Source organism: Arachis hypogaea, chromosome 1, assembly GCF_003086295.3.
Source record: "Arachis hypogaea cultivar Tifrunner chromosome 1, arahy.Tifrunner.gnm2.J5K5, whole genome shotgun sequence".
Taxonomy (NCBI): Eukaryota; Viridiplantae; Streptophyta; class Magnoliopsida; order Fabales; family Fabaceae; genus Arachis; species Arachis hypogaea.
In genome coordinates this window covers 55,234,978-55,256,045 of record NC_092036.1, presented here as the reverse complement: position 1 = coordinate 55,256,045, position 21,068 = coordinate 55,234,978, and positions in this window count along the sequence as shown.

The window sequence follows — 21,068 nt, the reverse complement described above, 5'->3', positions numbered from 1 at the left end:
TCTTTTGCGTCTGTCACTAACGCCCAGCCTTCAGGAGTTTGAAGCTCATCACAGTCATTCAATCCCAGAATCCTACTCAGAATACCACAGACAAGGTTAGACTTTCCGGATTCCCATGAATTCTGCCATCAATTCTAGCTTATACCACGAAGATTCTGATCACGGAATCCAAGAGATATGTGCCCGGCCTAAGGTAGAACGGAAGTGGTTGTCAATCACGCGCGTTCATAGTTGAGAATGATGATGAGTGTCACGGATCATCACATTCATCAAGTTGAAGTGCAACGAATATCTTAGAACAAGAATAAATCGAATTGGATAGAAAATAATAGTAATTGCATTGAAACTTGAGGTACAGCAGAGTTCCACACCCTTAATCTATGGTGTGTAGAAATGCCACCGTTGAAAATACATAAGTGATGAAGGTTCAGGCATGGTCGAGAGGCCAGCCCCCAAGGTCTAAGAACTAAACGTTCAAAGATGTCTAATACACTAGTAAAAAGTCCTATTTATAATAAACTAGCTGCTAGGGTTTACAAAAGTAAGTAATTGATGCATAAATCCACTTCCGGGGCCCACTTGGTGTATGTTTGGGCTGAGCTTGAATGTTACGAGCTGAGGCTTATCTTGGAGTTGAACGCCAAGTTGTAACGTGTTTTGGGCGTTCAACTCTGGTTCGTGACGTGTTTCTGGCGTTTGACTCCATAATGTAGCATGGAACTGGCGTTGAGCGCCAGTTTACGTCGTCAATTCCCGAATAAAGTATGAACTATTATATAATGCTGGAAAGCTCTGGATGTCTACTTTCCAACGCTGTTGAGAGCGCGCCATTTGGAGTTCTATTTATTTATTTATTTACTAACACTTCTCTTCACCTCTCTTCATCTCCAATCACTGCTTCTATCCTTACCCTTCTGCTTAGATTCTTCTTTCTTTATTCCTTTTCTTCTTCTACTAACAATAATGAACCTCTTTACCATGACATAGAGGATTCCTCTTTCTTTTCTTGTTCTCTTCTTCCCTATATGAGCAGGAACAAGAAAAAAGGCATTCTTATTGAAGCTGACCCTGAACCTGAAAGGACTTTGAAGAGAAAATTAAGAGAAGATCAAAGAGCAATGAGGGAGGAGCAACAAAGGCAAGGAAGGTACATAGAAGAGCTTAAGGACATCATTGGTCCTTCAAGAAGAAGACACCACTAAGGTGGACTCATTCCTTGTTCTTATTTTTTTCTGTTTTTCGGTTTTTATGCTTATTATGTCATCTATATTTGTGTCTCTACTTCATGATCATTAGTGTTTAGTAACTATGTCTTAAGGCTATAAATAAATTCCATAAATCCTTCACCTCTCTTAAAAGAAAAATGTTTCCAATTCAAAAGAACAAGAAGTACATGAGTTTTGAATTTATCCTTGAATTTAGTTTAATTATATTGATGTGGTGACAAACCTTTTTGTTTTCTGAATGAATGATTGAACAGTGCATATTTTTTATCTTGTTGTTTATGAAAGTTAAAATTGTTGGCTCTGGAAAGAATGATGAACAAAGAGAAATGTTATTGATAATCTGAAAAATCATGAAATTGATTCTTGAAGCAAGAAAAAGCAGTGAAAAAGTAAAAGCTTGTGAAAGAAAAAAAAATAGAAAGAAAAAGAAAAAGCAAGCAAAAAAAAAAAGTAATTAGCCCTTAAAACCAAAAGGCAAGGGTAAAAATGATCCAAGGCTTTGAGCATCAATGGATAGGAGGGCCCAAGGAAATAAAATCCAGGCCTAAGCGGCTAATTCAAGCTGTCCCTAACCATGTGCTTGTGGCATGCAGGTCCAAGTGAAAAGCTTGAGACTGAGTGGTTAAAGTCATGATCCAATGCAAAAAGAGTGTGCTTAAGAACTCTGGACACCTCTAACTGGGGACTTTAGCAAAGCTGAGTCACAATCTGAAAAGGTTCACCCAATTATGTGTCTGTGGCATTTATGTATCCGGTGGTAATACTAGAAAACAAAGTGCTTAGGGCCACGGCCAAGACTCATAAAAGTAGCTATGTTCAAGAATCAACATACTTAACTAGGAGAATCAATAACACTATCTGAAATTCTAAGTTCCTATAGAAGCCAATCATTCTAAACTTCAAAGGATAAAGTGAGATGCCAAAGCTGTTCAGAAGCAAAAAGCTACAAGTCCTACTCTTCTAATTAGAATTAATATTCATTGATATTTTGGAATTTATAGTATATTCTCTTCTTTTTATCCTATTTTATTTTCAGTTGCTTGGGGACAAGTAACAATTTAAGTTTGGTGTTGTGATGAGCGGATAATTTATACGCTTTTTGACATTGTTTTTAGGTAGTTTTTAATAGGTTCAAGCTACTTTTAGGGATGTTTTCATTAATTTTTATGCTAAATTCACATTTTTGGACTTTACTATGAGTTTGTGTGTTTTTCTGGATTTCAGGTATTTTTTGGCTGAAATTGAAGGACCTGAGCAAAACTCTGATAAAAGGCTAACAAAGGACTGCTGATGCTGTTGGAATCTGACCTCCTTGCACTCGAAATGGATTTTCTGGAGCTACAGAACTCCAAATGGCGCACTCTCAATGGCATTGGAAAGTAGACATCCAGAGCTTTCTAGCAATATATAATAGTCCATACTTTATTCGGGAATTGATGATGTAAACGGGCGCTCAACGCCAGTTCCATGTTGCATTCTGGAGTCAAACGCCAGAAACACGTCACGAACCAGAGTTGAACGCCCAAAACACGTTACAACTTGGCGTTCAACTCCAAGATAAGCCTCAGCTCGTGTAACATTTAAGCTCAGCCTAAACATACACCAAATGGGCCCCGGAAGTGGATTTATGCATCAATTATTTACTTCTGTAAACCCTAGCAGCTAGTTTATTATAAATAGGACTTTTTACTAGTGTATTAGACATCTCTGGATGCCTAGTCCTTAGACCTTCATGGGGGCTGGCCATTCGGCCATGCCTGGACCTATCACTTATGTATTTTCAACGGTGGAGTTTCTACACACCATAGATTAAGGGTGTGGAGCTCTGCTGTACCTCAAGTTTTAATGCAATTACTATTATTTTCTATCAAATTCGATTTATTCCTGTTCTAAGATATTCGTTGCACTTCAACTTGATGAATGTGATGATCTGTGACACTCATCATTATTGTCACCTATGAACGCGCGTGATTGACAACCACTTCCGTTCTACCTTAGGCCGGGCGCATATCTCTTGGATTCCTTAATCAGAATCTTCGTGGTATAAGCTAGAATTGATGGCGGCATTCATGGGAATCCGGAAAGTCTAACCTTGTCTGTGGTATTCCGAGTAGGATTCTGGGGTTGAATGACTGTGACGAGCTTCAAACTCCTGAAGGCTGGGCGTTAGTGACAGATGCAAAAGAATCACTGGATTCTACTCCAACCTGATTGAGAACCGACAGATGATTAGTCGTACTGTGACAGAGCATTTGGACCTTTTTCACTGAGAGAATAGGATGTAGCCATTGACAACAGTGATGCCCTACATACAGCTTGCCATGGAAAGGAGTAAGAAGGATTGGATGAATGTAATAAGAAAGTAGAGATTCGGAAGGAACATAACATCTCCATGCACCTATCTGAAATTCCCATCATTGGATTACATGAGTAACTTTATCTTTATTTCCTGTTTATTTTATTTATCTTTTAATTATCTAATCTCCCATAACCACATGGATAAGCCTGACTGAGATTTACAAGATGACCATAGCTTGCTTCATACCAACAATCTCCGTGGGATCGACCCTTACTCACGTAAGGTATTACTTGGACGACCCATTGCACTTGCTGGTTAGTTGTGCGGAATTGTGACAAAGTGTGATTCATGTTTGAGAGCACCAAGTCTTTGGAGCCATTATTGATGATCACAATTTTGTGCACCAAGTTTTTGGCGCCGTTGCCGGGGATTGTTCGAGTATGGACAACTAACGGTTCATCTTGTTGCTCAGATTAGGTAATTTTCTTTTTGTTTTAAAAAATTTTTCAAAATTTTTTTTCCTTTTTTTCGAAAATAAATAAAGAACATACCAAAAAAATCATAAAATCATAAAAACCAAAAATATTTTGTGTTTCTTGTTTGAGTCTTGAGTCAATTTTTAAGTTTGGTGTCAATTGCATATTCATATTGTTCTTGCATATTTTCGAAAATTCATGCATTCATGGTGTTCTTCATGATCTTCAAGTTGTTCTTGGTAAGTCTTCTTGTTTGATCTTGATGATTTCTTGTTTTGTGTCTTTTGTTGTTTTTCATGTGCATCTTTGCATTCATATTTTCCAAGCATTAAAAATTTCTAAGTTTGGTGTCTTGCATGTTTTCTTTGCATCAAAAGTTTTTCAAAAATATATTCTTGATGTTCATCATGATCTTCAAAGTGTTCTTGGTGTTCATCTTGACATTCATAGTGTTCTTGCATGTATCATGTGTTTTGATCCAAAATTTTCATGTTTTGGGTCATAATTGTGTTTTTCTCTCTCATCATTAAAAATTCAAAAAATAAAAAATATCTTTTCCTTAATTTTCTCCAAATTTTCGAAAATTTAAGTTGACTTAGTCAAAAAATTTTTAAAATCAGTTGTTACTCATAAGTCAAGTCAAATTTTCAATTTTAAAAATCTTATCTTTTCAAAATCTTTTTTAAAAATCACATCTTTTTCATTTTTTTAATAATTTTTGAAATTTTAAAAATTTATTCTCAAAATCTTCTTTTATCTTTTTTTTTTCAAAAAAAAAATAAAACTTTACTAACAATTAATGTGATTGATTCAAAAATTTGAAGTTTGTTACTTTCTTGTTAAGAAAGGTTCAATCTTTAAATTCTAGAATCCTATCTTTTAGTTTCTTATTAGTCAAGTAATCAATTTTAATTTTAAAAATTAAATCTTTTTCAAAATATCTTTTTCTTAAGAATCTTATCTTTTTATCATATCTTTTTATTATATCTTCTTATCTTATCTTTTTATCATATCTTTTTCAAAATTTTATCTTTTTCAAAAAATTTGATTTTAAAATATCTTTTCTAACTTCTTATCTTCTTATCTTTTCAAATTTGATTTTAATACCTTTTCCAACTAACTATTTGACTTTTTGTTTGTTTCTTATCTTTTTCAAAACCACCTAACTACTTTTCCCTCTTTAATTTTCGAAAATATCTCATCTCTTTTTCAAAAATTCTTTTTAATTGTTTTAAATTTTAATTTTAATTATATCTTATCTTTAATTTTCAAAAATCATTAACTACTTTTTCAAAATTATTTTCGAATTCTCTCTCTCTCTTCTCTTCTTCTATTTATTTATTTATTTACTAACACTTCTCTTCACCTCTCTTCATCTCCAATCACTGCCTCTATCCTTACCCTTCTGCTTAGATTCTCCTTTCTTTATTTCTTTTCTTCTTCTACTAACAATAAGGAACCTCTTTACTGTGACATAGAGGATTCCTCTTTCTTTTCTTGTTCTCTTCTTCCCTATATGAGCAGGAACAAGAAAAAAGTTATTTTTGTTGAAGCTGACCCTGAACCTGAAAGGACTCTGAAGAGGAAATTAAGAGAAGATCAAAGAGCAATGAGGGAGGAGCAACAAAGGCAAGGAAGGGACATAGAAGAGCTTAAGGACATCATTGGTCCTTCAAGAAGAAGACACCACTAAGGTGGACTCATTCCTTGTTTTTATTTTTTTCTATTTTTCGGTTTTTATGCTTATTATGTCATCAATATTTGTGTCTCTACTTCATGATCATTAGTGTTTAGTAACTATATCTTAAGGCTATAAATAAATTCCATAAATCCTTCACCTCTCTTAAAAGAAAAATGTTTCCAATTCAAAAGAACAAGAAGTACATGAGTTTCGAATTTATCCTTGAATTTAGTTTAATTATATTGATGTGGTGACAAACCTTTTTGTTTTCTGAATGAATGATTGAACAGTGCATATTTTTGATCTTGTTGTTTATGAATGTTAAAATTGTTGGCTCTTGAAAGAATGATTAACAAAGAAAAATGTTATTGATAATCTGAAAAATCATGAAATTGATTCTTGAAGCAAGAAAAAGCAGTGAAAAAGTAAAAGCTTGTGAAAGAAAAAAATAGAAAGAAAAAGAAAAAGCAAGCAAAAAAAGCCATTAGCCCTTAAAACCAAAAGGCAAGGGTAAAAATGATCCAAGGCTTTGAGCATCAATGGATAGGAGGGCCCAAGAAAATAAAATCCAGGCCAAAGCGGCTAATTCAAGTTGTCCCTAACCATGTGCTTGTGGCATGCAGGTCCAAGTGAAAAGCTTGAGACTGAGTGGTTAAAGTCGTGATCCAAAGCAAAAAGAGTGTGCTTAAGAACTCTGGACACCTCTAACTGGGGACTTTAGCAAAGCTGAGTCATAATTTGAAAAGGTTCACCCAGTTATGTGTCTGTGGCATTTATGTATCCGGTGGTAATACTGGAAAACAAAGTGCTTAGGGCCACGACTAAGACTCATAAAAGTAGCTGTGTTCAAGAATCAACATACTTAACTAGGAGAATCAATAACACTATCTGAAATTCTAAGTTCCTATAGAAGCCAATCATTCTAAACTTCAAAGGATAAAGTGAGATGCCAAAACTGTTCAGAAGCAAAAAGCTACAAGTCCCACTCATCTAATTAGAATTAATATTCATTGATATTTTGGAATTTATAGTATATTCTCTTCTTTTTATCCTATTTGATTTTCAGTTGCTTGGGGACAAGTAACAATTTAAGTTTGGTGTTGTGATGAGCGGATAATTTATACGCTTTTTGACATTGTTTTTAGGTAGTTTTTAATAGGTTCAAGCTACTTTTAGGGATGTTTTCATTAATTTTTATGCTAAATTCACATTTTTGGACTTTACTATGAGTTTGTGTGTTTTTCTGTGATTTCAGGTATTTTCTGGCTGAAATTGAGGGACCTGAGCAAAACTCTGATAAAAGGCTGACAAAGGATTGCTGATGCTGTTGGAATCTGACCTCCTTGCACTCGAAATGGATTTTCTGGAGCTACAAAACTCCAAATGGCGCACTCTCAACGGCGTTGGAAAGTAGACATCCAGAGATTTCTAGCAATATATAATAGTCCATACTTTATTCGGGAATTGATGACGTAAATTGGCGCTCAATGCCAGTTCCATGCTGCATTTTGGAGTCAAACGCCAGAAACACGTCACGAACCAGAGTTGAACGCCCAAAACACGTTACAACTTGGCGTTCAACTCCAAGATAAGGCTCAGCTCGTGTAACATTTAAGCTCAGCCCAAACATACACCAAGTGGGCCCCGGAAGTGGATTTATGCATCAATTACTTACTTCTGTAAACCCTAGCAGCTAGTTTATTATAAATAGGACTTTTTACTAGTGTATTAGACATCTCTGGACGCCTAGTCCTTAGACCTTCATGGGGGCTGGCCATTCGGCCATGCCTGGACCTATCACTTATGTATTTTCAACGGTGGAGTTTCTACACACCATAGATTAAGGGTGTAGAGCTCTGCTGTACCTCAAGTTTTAATGCAATTACTATTATTTTCTATCAAATTCGATTTATTCCTGTTCTAAGATATTCGTTGCACTTCAACTTGATGAATGTGATGATCCGTGACACTCATCATCATTCTCACCTATGAACGTGCGTGATTGACAACCACTTCCGTTCTACATTAGGCCGGGCGCATATCTCTTGGATTCCTTAATCAGAATCTTCGTGGTATAAGCTAGAATTGATGGCGGCATTCATGGGAATCCGGAAAGTCAAACCTTGTCTGTGGTATTCCGAGTAGGATTCCGGGATTGAATGACTGTGACGAGCTTCAAACTCCTGAAGGGTAGGCGTTATTGACAGATGCAAAAGAATCACTGGATTCTACTCCAACCTGATTGAGAACCGACAGATGATTAGTCATGCTGTGACAGAGCATTTGGACCTTTTTCACTGAGAGGATGGGATGTAGCCATTGACAACGGTGATGCCCTACATACAGCTTGCCATGGAAGGGATTAAGAAGGATTGGATGAATGTAATAAGAAAGTAGAGATTCAGAAGGAACACAACATCTCCATGCACCTATCTGAAATTCCCATCATTGGATTACATGAGTAACTTTATCTTTATTTCCTATTTATTTTATTTATCTTTTAATTATCTAATCTCCCATAGTCATGGATAAGCCTGACTGAGATTTACAAGATGACCATAGCTTGCTTCATACCAACAATCTCCGTGGGATCGACCCTTACTCACGTAAGGTATTACTTGGACGACCCAGTGCACTTGCTGGTTAGTTGTGCGGAATTGTGACAAAGTGTGATTCATGTTTGAGAGTACCAAGTCTTTGGAGCCATTGTTGATGATCACAATTTCGTCCACCAGTGGCCACTCCATATCATCCACAGACAAATGGGCAAGCTAAAGTCTCTAATAGAGAACTTAAAAGAATCCTGGAACAGACTGTGATTAACCGTAGAAGGGATTGGGCAAGAAGCCTGGATGATGCGCTGTGGGCATACAGAACAGCATTCAAGACCCCTATAGGGACTTCTCTATACCAGCTTGTGTATGGAAAGGCATGTCACTTGCCAGTGGAACTGGAACATAAGGCCTACTGGGCAACCAGATTCCTAAACCTTGATGCCAAGTTAGCTAGAGTAAAACGATTGCTCCAGTTAAATGAGCTAGAGGAATTTAGACTCAATGATTTCGAGAATGCAAAAATTTATAAAGAGAAAGCAAAAAGATGACACGATAAGAAATTGTCATCCAGAGTCTTTGAGCTAGGGCAGAAAGTTCTGCTATTTAATTCTAGGCTCAGATTATTCCCCGAAAAATTGAAATCCCGATGGAGAGGACCATATGTGATTAAAAGTGTGTCACCATATGGATACGTAGAGCTCCGGGTTAATGATTCTAACAAAAATTTCATTATTAATGGACAGAGAGTCAAACATTATCTTGAAAGCAATTTTGAGCAAGAATGCTCAAAACTGAGACTTAACTAAACCTCAGTGATAGTCCAGCTAAAGACAATAAAGAAGCGCTTGCTGGGAGGCAACCCAGCCATTTACAAAGCTTATTTGTTAATTAATTGATTTTTACAGGTATATGTCAAGTATCTTCAGGGTAAAATAACAAATGCTCAAGTTCACAGAGTTACAGAAGGATTCAGAGGATAAAACAGCAAAAAAGGAAGCTCACTAGTGCGAAAAAGCCAGTAAAAGCTGTGTTTGGGCATTGAACGCCCAAAAGAAGCACCTACTGGGCATTCAACGCCAGTAAGGATAGCCATTTGAGCGTTAAACGCAGAAAGGAGCATCTTCTGAGCGTTGAACACCAGAAAGAAGCACCTTCTGGGCATTCAACGCCAGATTTACAGCATCTTGGGCGTTCAGAAAAATGTCCAGTGACAAAGGACTTCCTGGCATTCAACACCAGAAAGAAGCAGCAGCTGGGCGTTGAATGCCCAGGAGAAGCTGCACATGGGCGTTAAACGCCCAAAACATGCAGTGTTTGGGCGTTTAACGCCAGGTTGTTGGGGAGGAGGTAAATTCATTTCTACTTCACAATTTTTTAATTTTTTACATCTCAGTTCATGATTTCTTGCATAAACATGTTACAAACTCTCATCCTTCAATTCCAAAAATTTTAATCCTAATTTCTACAATCCTTTTTTCAAAAATATCAAATGTATCTTAATCCATAAACACAAATCTTTTTCCAATCTAATCCAACTCTTTTTCAAATCTTTTTCAAAACTCATCTATCTTTTTGAATTCTTTTCAAATCCTTTTTAATTTCTTCTCATATCTTTTTCAACTCATCATATCTTTTGAATTTTGAAATTACCTCTCCCTCTATTCATCTCCTTTCCTTTCTTTTGCTTGAGGACAAGCAAACCTTTAAGTTTGGTGTGATTTGCCATGATCACTGAGCTAAAACTCATCAAGATCATGGCACCTAAGGGAACAGAAAGAGCAAGGATGTGACTTGAAGGAACTGAAGCGTCAGAAATTATCTCTTGAAGGATCAAGAACCCCACAGACTAGAGGAACACCCACTTCCCAAAATAAAGGTTGTTGAGTCCTAATCTTTGCCTTAACTCTGTGATAACTATTCTTATTATGAATTTACCTTAGAAGTTATATATTAGTAGTAGTAATTAGTATCTCTATTTTGATTTTATCTCCAATTAAGCTATAATTTATTTTTCTCATCATCATCAAACATGAATAAAATAGTAGATTTTTTGAATAAAGAGGCAATATTTTTTTCGAGTTCTTAATAAGGAAAATTCTAATTATTTATATGTGGTGGCAATACTTTTTGTCTTCTGAATGAATGCCTGAACAGTGCATATTTTTTATATTGAATTTTATGAATGTTAAAATTGTTGGCTCCTGAAAGAATGATGAACAAGAGAAATGTTATTGATGATCTGAAAAATCATGAAATTGATTCTTGAAGCAAGAAAAACAGTGAAAAACAAGCTTGCGAAAAAAAATGAAAAGTCAGTATTCTGCGAAAAAAAGCAAAAGAGGTAGAAAAAGCCAATAGCCCTTTAAACCAAAAGGCAAGGGTGAAAAGGATCCAAGGCTTTGAGCATCAATGGATAGGAGGGCCCAAGGAAATAAATCCAGGCCTAAGCGGCTAAATCAAGCTGTCCCTAACCATGTGCTTGTGGCATGCAGGTCCAAGTGAAAAGCTTGAGACTGAGTGGTTAAAGTCATGATCCAAAGCAAAAGAGTGTGCTTAAGAACTCTGGACACCTCTAATTGGGGACTCTAGCAAAGCTAAGTCACAATCTAAAAAGGTTCACCCAGTTATGTGTCTGTGGCATTTATGTATCCGGTGGTAATACTGGAAAACAAAGTGCTTAGGGCCATGGCCAAGACTCATAAAGTAGTTGTGTTCAAGAATCAACATACTAAACTAAGAGAATCAATAATACTATCTAAATTCTGAGTTCCTATGGATGCCAATCATTCTGAATTTCAAAGGATAAAGTGAGATGCCAAAACTGTTCAGAAACAAAAAGCTACTAGCCCCGCTCATCTAAATTAGAATTTAAGCTTCAGTTAAAACTTTGAGATATTATTTCTTCTTAATTTCTTTTTATCCTATTTTATTTATCTAGTTGCTTGGGGACAAGCAACAGTTTAAGTTTGGTGTTGTGATGAGCGAATATTTTATACACTTTTTGGGGGGTAATTTTCATATAGATTTTAGCATGTTTTGATTAGTTTTTAATAGAATTTTATTAGTTTTTTAGCAAAAATCACATTTCTGGACTTTACTATGAGTTTTTCTATTTTTCTATGATTTCAGGTATTTTCTGGCTGAAATTGAGGGAGCTGAGCAAAAATCTTATTTAGGCTGAAAAAGGACTGCTGATGCTGTTGGATTCTAACCTCCCTGCACTCGGGATAGATTTTTTTGAGCTACAGAAGTCCAATTAGCGCGCTCTTAATTGGGTTGGAAAGTAGACATCCAGGGCTTTCCATCAATATATAATAATCCATACTTTGCACAAAGATAGATGATGTAAACTGGCATTCAACGCCAGTTCTATGTTGCAGTCTGGCGTCCAGCGCCAGAAACAGGTTACAAGTTGGAGTTCAACGCCAAAAACACGTTACAACCTGACGTTCAACTCCAGAAACAGCCTAGGCACGTGAGAAGCTTAAGTCTCAGCCCCAGCACACACCAAGTGGTCCCCAGAAGTGGATTTCTGCACCAATTATCTTAGTTTGCTCATTTTCTGTAAACCGAGGTTACTAGTTTAGTATTTAAACAACTTTTAGAGACTTATTTTGTATCTCATGACATTTTTAGATCTGAATTTTATACTCTTTGACGGCATGAGTCTCTAAACTCCATTGTTGGGGGTGAGGAGCTCTGCAGCGTCTCGATGAATTAATGCAATTATTTATGTTTTTCCATTCAAACATGCGGGTTCCTATCTAAGATGTTCATTCGCGCTTAACTATGGAGAAGGTGGTGATCCGTGACACTCATCACCTTCCTCAATCCATGAACGTGTGTCTAACAACCACCTCTGTTCTATATCAGATTGAATGAGTATCTCTTAAATTCCTTAACCAGAATCTTCGTGGTATAAGCTAGAATTGATGGCGGCATTCAAGAGAATCCGGAAAGTCTAAACATTGTCTGTGATATTCCGAGTAGGATTCTGGGATTGGATGACTGTGACGAGCTTCAAACACGCGAGTGTTGGGCATGATGACAAACGCAAAAGAATCAATGGATTCTATTCCGACATGATCGAGAACCAACAGCTGATTAGCCGTGCTATGACAGAGCATTTGGACCATTTTCACTGAGAGGATGAGAAGTAGCCATTGACAACGGTGACACCCTACATAGAGCTTGCCATGGAAGGAACTTTGCACTTTTGCATGAGTTGAATATTATATTACAAGAATTCAGAAGATAAAGCATCTCCAAAACTCCAACATATTCTCCATTATTGCACAACAAGTAATTATTTCAAGCTCTTTTATTTTTTTAGTAATTCAAACTGATAATTATAATTGATTTCCTGACTAAAATAATAAAATAAACATAGCTTGCTTCAAACCAACAATCTCCGTAGGATTCAACCCTTACTCACGTAAGGTATTACTTGGACGACCCAATGCACTTGCTAGTTAGTTGTGCGGATTGCAAAAGTGTGATTGCAATTTCGTGCACCACGGAGGTATGTGTAGTTAAGTGGTGATGTAGAGGTATGTTTAATAATGTGGTGATATGGAGGGGTGTGTATGTAATTGGTGATGTGGAGGTATGATGAAAAGAACGAAAAAGAGAAACCATGAATGGAAAAGATAATTAAAATGGATAATGAATCATGAAGAGTGTACGACGAATGGGCTTCATGCCAAACTGCTAATGCGGAAGTGCTTGCCTGACTGATAGCCGAAGGTTGCTAATGCAGGAATATCTGCCCAACTAATAGCATATGGAATTTGAATGGGCCTTGTGCCAAACTGCTAATGCGAAAGGGCCCGCCTAACTGATAGCTTGAGATAGCTAATGCGGGAATGTTCGCCTAACTGATAGCAATGTTCCTTACTGTGATACACATTGAAATGTTATTATAATGAGGCCTAATTGACATGGGTAACCGTGATGCCAAGGTGTCAAATTGACACAGTATAGAGACCATATTTGGGGTTCACTCCGAGTAACGTCGGGTTGCGGGTAGACAACCGACGCATGAGCTCATGGCCTGCACTAGGAAGACATGCATCATGTGCATTTGTATATTTTGTTTGAGCGTGAATTATCTTGGCTTGCTTAATTATTTATTCACGTTAATCGCTAATTGCCTACTTGTTATATATGCTTTCTGTATGTGTTTGACTTGTCTGTTTTGTCTATCTATGCAAATTTATTGGAGTTGGAGGAACGGAGGAAAGGCGAAGAGATTGAGGGTTTTGATTAGATGTTGATCAAGTTTAGAACTTTAGAGACCTATGATAAACTATTATTTTATGATTTATATTATGTTTAATTGTGTGGTTTTATCAAGTCTTCACTCACTTATTCATATGATTTGAATGTATTTACAATTCCTTCATGAAAATGTTCTATGGTTGAAATCTTGCTTCCTAAATATCTTTTAATTGTATATTTTTAGTCTCCTTTATACCATTCGATGTCGTGATCTGTGTGTTAAGTGTTTCAGGCTTCATAGGGCAGGAATGACTTAGAGAATGGAGAGGAAGCTTGCAAAAATGGAAGGAACACAAGAATTGAAGAGATGACCAGCGAGAAGTGACGTGGGCGCATGGCTCACGCGACCGTGCGAAATGGAGAAATTCACAGCGACGCGAACGCGTACCTGACGCAAACGCGTGGATTGAAAGCTGCACGAGTGACGCGAATGTGTGGACAACACGCACGCGTGTCACGGAAAATGCTGAGTGACGCGAACGCGGTCGCGTGACGTGCGCGATCTGCAGAATTACAGAAGTCGCTGGCATAGATTCTGGGCTGCATTTTAATTCAGTTTTTGGCCCAGAAATGCAGATTAGAGCCAGGGAACATGCAGAGATAAAACAACATTCATTCTAGATAATTCTTAGTTTTTTGAGATCTGATTTTACTCCTCCTCTAGGTTTTCTCTCTACACACTCATAGTTCTTAGGATTTGGTCTTTATTGCTTTTTGGCTTGGAATATTGAGAAGAGTTATTATCTCCGCGAGACTTCATCACTCTAGTTTGTTCTCTTTACTTGTTGCTTACTCTTTCATATCCTTAATTTTTCCAGAGTTACAATTGGATTATTTTTAGAATTTATTAATACAAGAACCATTTTTATTTTTAATTGAACTTTTTGATTATTTTCTATCATGTCTTTCCTTATTCCTTATTTTTACTTTATGAAATTTACATCCATGATGAGTGAGTAGTTCTCTAACTTGATTGGGAGTTAATTGGAAGGAGACCCTTGAGTTGGAATGCTCAATAGTAAAATTGTAATTGAGTTTATTGTTGGATGGCTCTCTAGTCACTGACACTAATCATTTCCAAGGGAGAGGATTAGAACTTGTGAATAGAAGTAGACTTCCAACTTACTTGACTTTCTTTTACCTAGTAAAGGATAACTAAGTAGAACAACCTTTAATTATCAATTGATCTTGGGAAAATTCCAACGAGGATAGAACTTCCGATTAATCTACTCCTGGTCAAGGTTTTTATTTAAATTACATCAATTCTCTAATTTAATTTCCTGTCTTTCAAACTCAAAACCATTTTGGAAAACCTCTGATTAATAAGATAGCACATCTTCCTGCAACTCGTTGGGAGACGACCTGGGATTCATACTCCCAGTATTTTAGTTCTAATTTTGTGACAACACTTCTAAATTGATAAGCGGATTTTTGTTAGTTAAGAACTGTACTTGCAACGTATCACTCATATTAATTTCTTAATCTGCCAATTTTCGCCACGTCAATTTCTTAATCTTAACCAGGGTGTATTGCAGTAAGTTGCGCTGGAGTTGGGCTGAACTCATGCTAGACGCACAAGCCCTACCACGCATACGCGTACCCCACGCGTCTGCGCCGTTTTCAAAGTTTGGCCATTCACGCGATCGCGTCAACCACGCGAACGCGTCACCCTCAAAAGTGGCAATATGATTTTTGAATAGAGAGTTGTGCGAGCGCGAGGCTGCCCTCGCGCCACTAGCATAAATGATATCACGCGTCTGCGTGACCGACGCGTCCGCGTCACTTCACTTAAGCGCTAGCCGCGCGAACGCGTGACCCACGCGTCCGTGTCGCATGCGCCGCACAACTTCTTCAAATATGCCAGATTATCTTATCTTTTCTTCCCCAAATCCTACTTCCCCCCTTCTTATTTCTTTTTCCCTCATTCTTCCTTCTTCCTTTTTTCTTCCCTTCCACTCTCTCTCTTCCCACCATTATCAAGGTTTTTCTTTTCTTCTTCCCTCTTCTATTCTTATTCTTATTTTTATGTTTTCTTTTTTTTCTTTTTCTTTTTACCTTCATTATATATGTTCTCTTCTTCTCTCTTCTTCTTGTAATTGGTGTTGAATATTTATTTGGGTCATTAATTATTTTCTATACTTTGCTTGTGGATTGTTGAGAAATTGTTTGACAATTATATATTATTTTTATAAGATTGCTTGCATGTTCAATTTAATACTTTCTATACCTTATTCACCATGCATGCTATGTGTTTGTGAAAATGCTCGTATGGCATTATGCACTATTTTTAGATTTCTTTCAATCTACTACTCTAAATGCTTGCTTTTCACAAATACCCTTTCTATATTTTATTGATTAAATAAAATTGTTATTACAAATAGATTGTTAGTTTGATAGACTTGGTAATCTAACTTGGACATTGAACGCTTGATCTATGCTACTCATGCCTTTGCCGGCATGCCAGTAAATCCCTTGCATTTAACTGTCATCATATGTACTTGCTATATTTCCACTGATGACTTTTCACATGTAGTCATGACCATGTGTTAACGCCATTCTTCTTTACTGTGCGTTGATTACCACCTTTTCCATTCTTTTCCTTGCTATAACCCTTGAAATTTTCATGTCCTTACTCGTTCCCTTTCAGGATGGCCACCAAGAAAGGCAAGGAGAAAGCTACTCCCAAATCAACAGCAAGGAGAGGAACAAAAAGAGCATTAGTGGCAGAGCCATCTTCAACTGCAGTTAAGCCCTCGACAAAACGAATTAAAAGAGGGTTATAAAGGTCGATGAAAAAAAGAAAGCCTTCCCAGCAAATGACACTGTGCGATTTTCCAACCGCTACTGTGAGCAGATGTTTCCCATTCTGGCAGCAAGGAACTACAACAACGAACACCTTCTTATCCTCCCGCCTCGTATTGCTGAATTGTTGAGCCACGCATCAGACACAGACACTGGGGATTCCTATAGAGACAGCCACGACAGGTTAATCTCTTATGAGTGGTTGAGTTCTACTCCAATTTCCACCTCCTAACCCTGCAGTCTGTATACGTCCGTCAGAAGCAAGTCCCCATTAACGAAGAGGCCATTCAACAAGCCTTAGATCTCCCCCCTGCTCCAGAAGGACTGGACGCATTTCAAGAAACTACACTTAAGCGCCAAACATACCAATTCAACTGGGACGCTGTTCTCAGTGTTATCACACAACCTGGCAGCAGATGGATTTATGGATACCATCGTTCCCGGCCTAAGGGAATATCGGCTTCCGCTCTCACCTTGGAGGCTCACGTATGGGCACAGATTATGTCCCATTACGTCTTTTTGAGCACTCATGAGTCCTCCTTCAGTGCAGACATGGCCGTTCTACTATGGTGCATCCTCACAGACCAGCCTCTAAACCTACCAAGACACATCTGGAACGCCATGGGACACGTACAAATTGCAGACAACCTACCTTTTCCTGCCTTGGTCTCAGATCTTATCTTAGCGGCCAGAGTCTCCTACAGAGCTGGGGACACCAAAGCCATGCTTCCACGGGATGATCAGTATGTCCCTATCGGGAAATATCTCAGGCCACCATCAGCCACTACCACCCAGTCTGCAGAACAAGCTATAGACATTCCTCCTTCAACACCACAAGCACCTTCATCAAGTCAGCTGCTCCAACAGATACTAGAGAGGTTGGACCGGTAAGAACAGAAAGCGAAGCTACGAGAGCGCCGCAACCAGCACCGATTCAAATACCTCAAAGAGCTACTCACAGGAAACCACAGAGCTGACAAAGACCCAGACACTCCGGACTCCACTTTCTTTACCAACACAGGGAGCCATGACGGTCTCGACTGTGGCGATACTGCTACCAGCCCACCTTTGTTCCAGATAGATGGCACCGAGGACGGTGCAAAGCCTTAAGTGTGGGAAGGTCGGTCAGTACCTGACTTCTGGAGGTAATTTCTCTTCCCTAACACCAATTTTCTCTTTTCTTAGAATAGGATAGATTGCATAATAATAGGATTAATTGCATGCATGTTCTACTTGATTGAAAAGATAATAATTTTCTTTTAAGACCCTATTTTTGAAAATTTTCACTAATTTAAATCAAAACCTTCATGTTAAATTTGTTTGAAGTTGTAATTGGAACATGGTTTTTGAGCTAGAAAATACACAACCTGTGAAACTTTGAGCCTAAATACATGGTTACATTATTTAACCATAAATATTTTTTTTTACTTGTGTGTTTACTTCTCTATGATTGTAATCTGAAATTTGTTTTATCCTATATGTCCAATGTTAATGTGTTATATGCATGCATATGATTGAGGCCAATATTTATTAGCTCACTTATCCCAATTAAGCCTACCCTTTTAAATACCTTTGTTAGCCGCTTTGAGCCATTTTAATCCTATTTGTTCTAAATTTTACCACATTACTAGCCTTAAGCAGAAAAACAATTAAATATCCCAATTGAATATTTGGTTAGCTTAAGATAGAAATGGTGTGTTAATTGAGTATGGGAAAATTGTGGGAACAAAGGTTAATAAAGGAATGTGTCATGATAAAATAATGGGAATTTGGGTACCTACTCACGTGAAACCATAAAAGAAAAATTACAAATTTATGTACATTGATAAGCTATATAAAAAAAATATTTTAGTAAATAAGGGGACAAAATTACCCCAATGATAGGTTAAAGTTCAATAATCAATGCACATATGATAAAATTAAAATAAAGGTTGATGCATGAGTATGGAATGTGAAAAGGAACTTCTGGGTAGTTAGGTATGAAATTTGAAGTTATATAGAATAATACATATATGATTAGGTGAAAGCTTGGGTTAATTAAAGATTCAATGTATAAGCTCACTTAACCATATATACCCTTACCCTTACCTTAGCCCCATTACAACCTTGAAAAGACCTCATGATGTTTGCATTGATACATTAAATGTTGTTGATTGGTTAGGTGAAAAATAAAAATTTCAAAGCATGATTAGAGAAGGATAGAGTGATTACCCTATACACTAGAGAGATTAGAGTGCACACACACCATCAGTGAGGGTTCACTGCTTGATTCCATGTCCCTTGCTCTCACGAGCTGTCTTCTTACAAATTTACCTGGTTTTACTGTATAATTTGAACTAGTGGAATCTGCTCCATGTTTTGTCTTAGAGAACTTATTTATTTTTAATCAAATAGACAAAATCATATAGTTGCATTCATCTATGTAGGTTGCATTGCATTGCATGAGTCTTACATGTCCCTATTAATTCATATTTATCTCCTTCAACTAAGCATGAGGACATGCTAATGTTTAAGTGTGGGGAGGTTGATAAACCATTATTTTATGATTTATATTATGTTTAATTGTGTGGTTTTATCAAGTCTTCACCCACTTATTCATATGATTTGCATGTATTTACAATTCCTTCCTGAAAATATTCTATGGTTGAAAACTTGCTTCCTAAAGATCTTCTAATTGTATATTTTTAGTCTTTTTTATAACATTCGATGTCGTGATCTGTGTGATAAGTGTTTCAGGCTTCATAGGGCAGGAATGGCTTAGAGAATGGAGAGAAAGCTTGCAAAAATGGAAGAAACACAAGAAATTGAAGAGATGACCAGCGAGAAGTGACGCGGGCGCATGGCTCACGCGACCGCGTGAAATGGAGAAATTCACAGCGATGCGAACACGTACCTGACGCAAACTCGTGGATTGAAAGCTGCACGAGTGACGCGAATGCGTGGACGACGTGCACGCGTGTCACAGAAAACGCTGAGTGACGCGAATGCGTGGACGACGCGGTCGCATGACGTGCATGATCTGCAGAATTACAGAAGTCACTGGCATAGATTCTGGGCCGCATTTTAATCCAGTTTTTGGCCCAGAAACGCAGATTAGAGCCAGAGAACATGCAGAGACAAAACAACATTCATTCCAGATAATTCTTAGTTTTTTGAGATCTGATTTTACTCCTCCTCTAGGTTTTCTTCTACACACTCATAGTTCTTAGGATTTGGTCTTTATTGCTTTTTGGCTTGGGATATTGAGAAGAGTTATTATCTCCATGAGACTTCATCACTCTAGTTTGTTCTCTTTACTTGTTGCTTACTCTTTCATATCCTTAATTTGTTCAGAGTTACAATTGGATTATTTTTAGAATTTATTAATACAAGAACCATTTTTATTTTTAATTGATCTTTTTGATTATTGTCTATCATGTCTTTCCTTATTCTTTATTTTTACTTTGTGAAATTTACATTCATGATGAGTGAGTAGTTCTCTAACTTGATTGGGAGTTGATTGGAAGGAGACCCTTGAGTTGGAATGCTCAAGAGTAAAATTGTAATTGGGTTTATTGTTGGATGACTCTCTAGTCACTGACACTAATCATTTCCAAGGGAGAGGATTAGAACTTGTGAATAGAAGTAGACTTCCAACTTACTTGACTTTCCTTTACCTAGTAAAGGATAACTAAGTAGAACAACCTTCAATTATCAATTGATCTTGGGAAAATTCCAACAAGGATAGAAATTTCGATTAATCTACTTCCGGTCAAGATTTTTATTTAAATTACATCAATTCTCTAATTTAATTTCCCATCTATCAAACTCAAAACCATTTTGGAAAACCTCTGATTAATAAGATAGCACATCTTCCTGCAACTCGTTGGGAGATGACCTGGGATTCATACTCCCAGTATTTTAATTCTAATTTTGTGACAACCCTTCTAAATTGATAAGCAGATTTTTGTTGGTTAAGAACTGTACTTGCAACGTATCACTCATATTAATTTCTTAATCTGCCAATTTTTGCCACGTCAACCTACCCTCATTTATGGTTTTAGCTTTAGTTCCTTAAGATTTATAATCCGATTATTGGCGTTCTAGGATTGCCTTTGGCTTTCCCGGGTCCTTGCTTATTACATATGTGGGCACCTTAACGATACTGAAACCCCCGGTTCTCATCCCATACAATATTGTTGTTTTTCAGATGCAGGTCGAGATGCATCTCGGTGAGCGTCTGGAGTTCCCTCTGCAAGCGAAGTTGGTTATCCTGGGATTACTGTATTTTGTTTTATGCCTTATATATATTTGCTTTGGCCGGTTCTAGCTTCGCGAGTCGGGTCAGAAGCTTTGCTATATATACCTTGGAATTCTTTTCTCATATTATCTCTTACGCGAGTGATGTGATTTTCTGTTTAACACCTCGCTTACAGGCTTCTATTTTATATATATATATATATATATATATATATATATATATATATATATATATATATATATATATATATACTTTTAGAGGCCGTAATACCTTGCCACCTCAGCTTTATGGCTTAAGCATAAGACTTTGTGTGGTAGGGTGTTACATCACTCACTTTACAAATGATTTTTTCTTTTCGGTATATATTTGCAACTTCATTTTTTTACTTCTTAGGTTCATGAAGAATGTGTACCATTTAAACATTAGTAGAAGTTGACATTCAACATTACATTAATATTTCAAAGCATTGTTGATAAATCTTGTATGATTATTTTGTTGGGATAAGCACT